The sequence below is a fragment of the Salvelinus sp. IW2-2015 genome, linkage group LG37 (assembly GCF_002910315.2).
Source record: "Salvelinus sp. IW2-2015 linkage group LG37, ASM291031v2, whole genome shotgun sequence".
NCBI classification, from domain to species: Eukaryota; Metazoa; Chordata; class Actinopteri; order Salmoniformes; family Salmonidae; genus Salvelinus; species Salvelinus sp. IW2-2015.
This window is the reverse complement of record NC_036876.1, coordinates 16,847,678-16,854,614: the sequence shown is the minus strand read 5'-3', so window position 1 is coordinate 16,854,614 and position 6,937 is coordinate 16,847,678.

The following is a 6,937-nucleotide window of genomic DNA, read 5'->3' as shown; positions in this document are numbered from 1 at the left end:
GCCGTTTCGGATGTCAACATCTCCGCGCTCGGATTTGATTTTTGATAAATGAGACCATTATCATCGTAATGAGTTTTTTCAATATTAGTTTAATCAGATGTATTTGAATTTTTTCGGAGTGTTATGCCGTGTTTTCAGTTCTGTGACTTTGTTTACTTGGAAGAGATCCGTGCCACTCGAACTAGTACCCATGCTAAATGAAGAGGGAAAGGTTACCATTCTGAATGGAATGACGACTCATCTGACTAAGGACACTTGATCAACATTCTTGATGAAAGATCAGCAAAAGTAAGGACCCAATTTATAATGTTTATTTCATATATCTGGTCGTGCATCGTGAACTGCGTCGTGGGCGCCCAGCTGGTTCTGGCTGCGTGGCTATGCTAATTTAGCCGCTACATTTGTGTTCGCTGTAAACATTTAATAAACGAAATATTGTCTGGAATCACAAGAATCCTGTCTTTCAATTGCTGCCAAGTATGTATTTCTTCAGATATGTTTTATGATGAGTTAATTAGTTAATTGACGTTGTGTCTGTAAATTGTTATGGCTGCTTTCGGTGCAATTTCTGATTTGTAGCTGAAATGTAATTTATGATTTATACCATAAATATGGCACATGTTTTCAAAAAAAACCATATGCTATTACAATAGATATGTTATCAGAAACTGTCATCTTATGAAGTTGTTTCTTTAGGTTAAGTGGCTATAGAACATGGGCGAGAACAAGTATTTGATACACTACGCCGATTTTGCAGTGTTTACCTAGAGCTTACACAAAAGCATTTAGAGTCTGTAATTTTTATCATAGGTACACGTCAACTGTGAGAGACGGAATCTAAAAAAAACAAGAGATCCAAAAATCACATTGTATGATTTTTAAGTAATTAATTTGCAATTTTTATTGCATGACATAAGTATTTGATCACCTACCAACCAGTAAGAATTCCGGCTCTCACAGACCTGTTAGTTTTCTTTAAGAAGCCCTCCTGTTCTCCACTCATTACCTGTATTAACTGCACTTGTTTGAACTCATTACCTGCTATAAAAGGACCACCTGTCCACACACTCAATCAAACAGACTCCAACCTCTCCACAATGGCCAAGACCAGAGAGCTGTGTAAGGGATAATCAGGGATAAAATCTGTAGACCTGCACAAGGCGCATAGATGGGCTACAGAACAATAGGCAAGGCAGCTGGGTGAGAAAGGCAACAAACTTGTTGGCGCAATTATTAGAAAATGGAAGAAGGTTAAGATGGACTGACGTCATCACCCTCGGTCTGCGGGCTCCCACGCTAAGAATACTCAAACCTCAATTGGGCAATCCAAATGATCATGAGGAAGGTGAGGATCAGGCCCAGGAAACTAGGCACGGCAGGACACTGGTCAATGACCGAAGAGAGCTGGACCACAGTCGTCAAAGAAAGGACCATTAGTAAACACACTAACGCCGTCATGGCATTAAATCCTGCAGCCGCACGCATCCACCCTGCTCAAGCCAGCCGGCATGTCCAGGGCCCGTCTGAAGTTGTGCAGATGAACCATCTGGATGATCCAGAGGGGGAATGGGAGAAAGCGTCATGTGGTCTGATGAGACAAAAAGTGTAAGGAGAGGCTTTTTTGGTCTAAACTCCACTCACCGTGTTTGGAGGAAGAAGGATGAGTTACAACCCCAGACACCATCCCAACCAGTAAGCATGGAGGTGGAAACATCGATTCTATTGGGGATGCGCTTTCTTTGCAAAAGGGACAGGACGACGTGGCACCGTATTTGAGGGGAGGATGGATGGGGCCATGTATCGGGCAAGATCTTTGGCCAACAACCTCCTTCCTCAGTAAGAGCATGGGAAGATTGGGTCGTGGCTGCGGTCTTCCAGCATGACAACGACCCGAAACAACACAGCCAGGCAACTAAAGGAGTGGGCTCCGTAAGAAGCATCTCAAAGGTCCTTGGAGGCCTAGCCAGTCTCCAGACCTGAACCCAATAGAAAATCTTTGAGGGAGCTGAAAGTCCCGTATTGCCAGCACAGCCCGTAGAACCTGAAGGATCTGGAGAAGGTCTTGTATGGAGGAGTGGGCCAAAATCCCTGCTTGCAAGAACAGTGTGCAAACCTGGGTCAAGAACTACAGGACACCTATGATCTCTGTAATTGCAACAAAGGTTTCTGTACCAAAATTAAGTTCTGCTTTTCTGATGTATCAAATTAATTATGTCATGCCAATAAAATGCAAATTAATTACTTAAAAATCATACAATGGTATTTCTGGAATTTGTTTTAGATTCCGTCTCTCCACATTGAAGTGTACCTATGATAAAAATTAGCAGGGACCTCTACCTTGCTTTGTAAGTAGGAAACCTGCCAATCAGCATGGATCAAATATGTTTCTCCCCACTGTATATCTTTATTTGGTCGAATTAGCTGATAGCTAGTGACGGGAGTAAAAAACTGATGGGGGGGGTTTAGGAAAAAAAAAGTGACTCTCTTTTGCTTGACGTGGTAGCTTAAATAGATTTTACAATTTTGTCTTCGCCTGTAAACATTTTAAAAATCGGGACATGTGGCTTGATTCACAAGAGGTACCTTTCAATGCTGTAGTTGGACTTTATACCTGTGTGAAAGTTAAAATATGGGTCAAAAAAACATTTTTTGAAATTTCGCGCTCTGCCTTTTCATGGAATGTGGAGGAGTTCCGCTTAGGGAACGGGGGATTGAGACTGAATTTTACTGTCGTGTCAGATTTGTGAAAAATATGCTTGTACAGACGAACCAAGAATCCATTATGTTGAGGTTATCAATCAATGCTGTAAAAACAGCTAGCCCAAATGCAGCATTGGTCACGAAAGTCAAAAAGAATAAAAATAATCGCTTACCTTGATAATCTCGTATGATGTTTGCACTCACGAGACTCCAGTTACACAATCAAATGTTTATTTTTGTGTCGATGAAATATGACTTTTTTATAACAAAAAAAAACGCCATTTGGGTTGCGCGTTATGTTCAAGGAAAACTACAAGCTCTGTTCCTTGCGAAGCGAGAAAATTCCAAAATCGTATGGCAGATACATGAAAGTTATAATCAACATCAGTTGTTTTAACAAACATAATCGATAATATTTCAACGGACCGTAACCTATTTCATAAGAGAGAAAAAAGAAAATGGAGAGCTACCCCTCTCGCGCACAGGATCTAATCAGCAGGACACCTGACTAGTTTTGAAAAATCTCGCTAATTTTTCAAAATAAATGCTTGAAACTTTGTCTAAAGCCTGGTCACAGCCTGAGGAAGCCATTGGAAAAGGAATCTAGTTGATACCCCTTTAAATGGCCAGGAAACACAGATTAAAATACAAGATTTTTCTCAGGTTTTCGCCTGCAGAATCAGTTATTGTTATACTCACAGACAAAATATTTTGACAGTTTTGGAAACTTTGGAGTGTTTTTTCTATTCTAATCTGTAAATTAATGCATATTCTACGATCTGGACCTGAGAAAATAGTCCGTTTACCTGGGAACTATTTAAAAAAAAGAAATATTCTGACCCTAGCGTCAAGAGTTAAATGAGGCATCACCTCCTAGTTACACTAGGTTTTACTGCTAACCTACAAAGCATTACATGGGCTTGCTCCTACCTCTCTTTCCGATTTGGTCCTGCCATACATACCTACACGTACGCTACGGTCACAAGACGCAGGCCTCCCAATTGTCCCTAGAATTTCTAAGCAAACAGCTGGAGGCAGGGCTTTCTCCTATCGAGCTCCATTTTATGGAATGTTCTGCCTACCCATGAGAGAGACGCAGACTCGGTCTCAACCTTTAAGTCTTTACTTGAAGACTCATCTCTTCAGTGGGTCATATGATTGAGTGTAGTCTGGCCCAGGGATGTGAAGGTGAACGGAAAGGCTCTGGAGCAACAAACCGCCCTTGCTGTCTCTGCCTGGCCTGTTCCCCTCTCTCAAATGGGATTCTCTGCCTCTAACCCTATTACAGGGGCTGTCACTGGCTTACTGTGCTCTTTCATGCCGTCCCTAGGAGGGGTGCGTCACTTGAGTGGTTGTGAGTCACTGCCGTGATCTTCCTGTCTGGGTTGGCGCCCCCCTTGGGTGTGCCGTGGCGGAGATCTTTGTGCTATACTCGGCCTTGTCTCAGGATGGTAAGTGTGGTTGAGATATCCTTCTAGTGGTGTGGGGGCTGTGCTTTGGCAAAGTGGGTGGGGTTATATCCTTCCTGTTTGGCCCTGTCCGGGGGTATCATCGGATGGGGCCACAGTGTCTCCTGACCCTCCTGTCTCAGCCTCCAGTATTTATGCTGCAGTAGTTAATGTGTCGGGGGCTAGGGTCAGTTTGTTATATTTGGAGGATTTCTCCTGTCTTATCTGGTGTCCTGTGTGAATTTAAGTATGCTCTCTCTAATTCTCTCCTTCTCGCTTTCTTTCCTCTCTCTCGGACCTGAGCCCTAGGACCATGCGTCAGGACTACCTGCATGATGACTCCTTGCTGTCCCAGTCCACCTGGCCTTGCTGCTGCTCCAGTTTCAACTGTTCTGCCTGCGGCTATGGGAAACCCTGACCTCGTTTCACGGACTGCTGAAAAAAGAAAGCCAACTACCACATTTACTCCCCTGAAGGTGCTGACTTGCTGCACCCTCGATAACTACTGTGATTATTATTATTTGACCATGCTGGTCATTTATGAACATTTGAACATCTTGGCCATGTTCTGTTATAATCTCCACCCGGCAGAGCCAGAAGAGGACTGGCCACCCCTCAAAGCCTGGTTCCTCTCTAGGTTTCTTCCTAGGTTTTGGCCTTTCTAGGGAGTTTTTCCTAGCCGCCATGCTTCTACACCTGCATTGCTTGCTGTTTGGGGTTTTAGGCTGGGTTTCTGTACGGCACTTTGAGATATCAGCTGATGTACGAAGGGCTATATAAATACATGTGATTTGATTTGATTTGATTTGTAACCCCACTTTTGAGGCAATGGCCCTTGAATGTTTTGGTACACCTCCTGGAGAGCTTGTATTTCTCTACACCCATTCAGCATCGTTCACACCCTCTTAAGCCTTAGCCCCAACCATCTCTTTTAGGATTCACATGTGAGGCCATGTACTAAACAACCAAAGATTTTAAGACTAAATGCTGGTTTATACTATGTCTATCGACAGTTGTCGCAGAGACATCATGAACATTCCATTGTCATTTGACATCAAACTTGTTGTTGTTGTTATGAAAAAGTTCAGCACAAAAACTACAGCCTGGTGGTCCAAAATAGCATAACTAGGTTATTTTAACACCAATATATCCAGCCGTTTAAAAATTATTTTAGGATATGTCAATCTAGCAAACCAGGCAAATAAAAGCAATTTCCTAAACAATATTTTGGTTGTTTCTAGCTTGTTAGCTAGCAAGCTAATGTTAAGTTGGCTGAGTGAGTACAGTAGTGTAGTAAACAACCAAAAATTGCAAGACTAGAGGCTGGTTTACAGTGCATTCGGAAAGTATACAGACCCCTTGACTTTTCCCTTTTTTTTTTACATTACAGCCTTATTCTAAAATTGAATAAATATATGTTTTCCTCATCAATCTACACACAATACCTCATAATGTCAAAGCGTAAACAGGTTTTTAGATACCACAGAGTCCACCTGTGGTAAATTCAATTAATTGTACCTGACTTTATAAGGCACACACCTGTCTATATAAGGTCCCACAGTCGACAGTGCATGTCAGAGCCATGAGGTAGAAGGAATTGTCCGTAGAGCTCCGGGACAGGATTGTGTTGAGGCAGAGATCTGGGGAAGGGTACCAAAAAATGTCTGCAGCATTACAGGTCCACAAGAACACAGTTGCCTCCATCATTCTTAAATTTGAATAAGTTCGGAACCACCAAGACTCTTTCTAGAGCTGGCCGCCTGGCCAAACTGAGCAATTGGGGGAGAAGGGCCTTGGTCAGCGAGGTGACCAAAAAGTCGATGGTCTCTCTGACAGAGCTCCAGAGTTCCTCTGTGGAGATGGGAGAACCTTCCAGAAGGACAACCATCTCTGCAGGACTCCACCAATCAGGCCTTTAAGGTAGAGTGGCCAGATGGAAGCCACTCCTCTGTAAAAGGGCCATGACAGCCCGCTTGGAGTTTGCCAAAAGTCAGCTAAAGACTCTCAAGAAACAAGATTTTCTGGTCTGATGAAACCAAGATTGAACTCTTTAGCCTGCCTGCCAATTGTCACGTCTGGAGGACCTGGCACCATCCCTACTGTGAAGCATGGTGGTGGCAGCATCATGCTGTGGGAATGTTTTTCAGAGTCGGGGACTGGGAGACTAGTCAGCATCGAGGGAAAGATGAACGGAGCAATGTACGGAGAGATCCTTGATGAAATCCTGCTCGAGAGCGCTCAGGCCCTCAGAATAGATTTATTCACAAATTTGCAAATATAAAAAAAAATCAAAAATTTGCTTTGATAATATGGGATATTGTGTTTAAATTGATGAGAAAAACATTTTAGTGAATTCTCTCTCTCTCTCTCTCTCTCTCTCTCTCTCTCTCAGTGTATGCTGGGTGTTTTTTGGAGTTTGAGTGTTTGGTGTGGAGGGCTCGATCCTAACTAACTTTATTGATTATTTTTCTTTACATGTTATTTTCTATGGTGGAAGGTTAATGCAATATTTGTATTAGCGGTATCCACAGTTTTTTCAAAGTTAGGGTGGAAGAGGACAGAGTAACTTTCCTGGGGTTTGGAAGGTGTGGTGTGCGCGATGGCTTCTCAGCCTAGCGCGGAGGAGACGCTGTCGATACGGCATGGATTCAGGTGTGTTCCTGAGAACGGAGTTAACTTCTAATTGGTCCCAATCCCGGATCCGGGAGCACCCCCCACAGTAAAAAAGCTGACTAGCATAGCCTAGCATAGCGTCACAAGTAAATACTAGCATCTAAATATCATTAAAT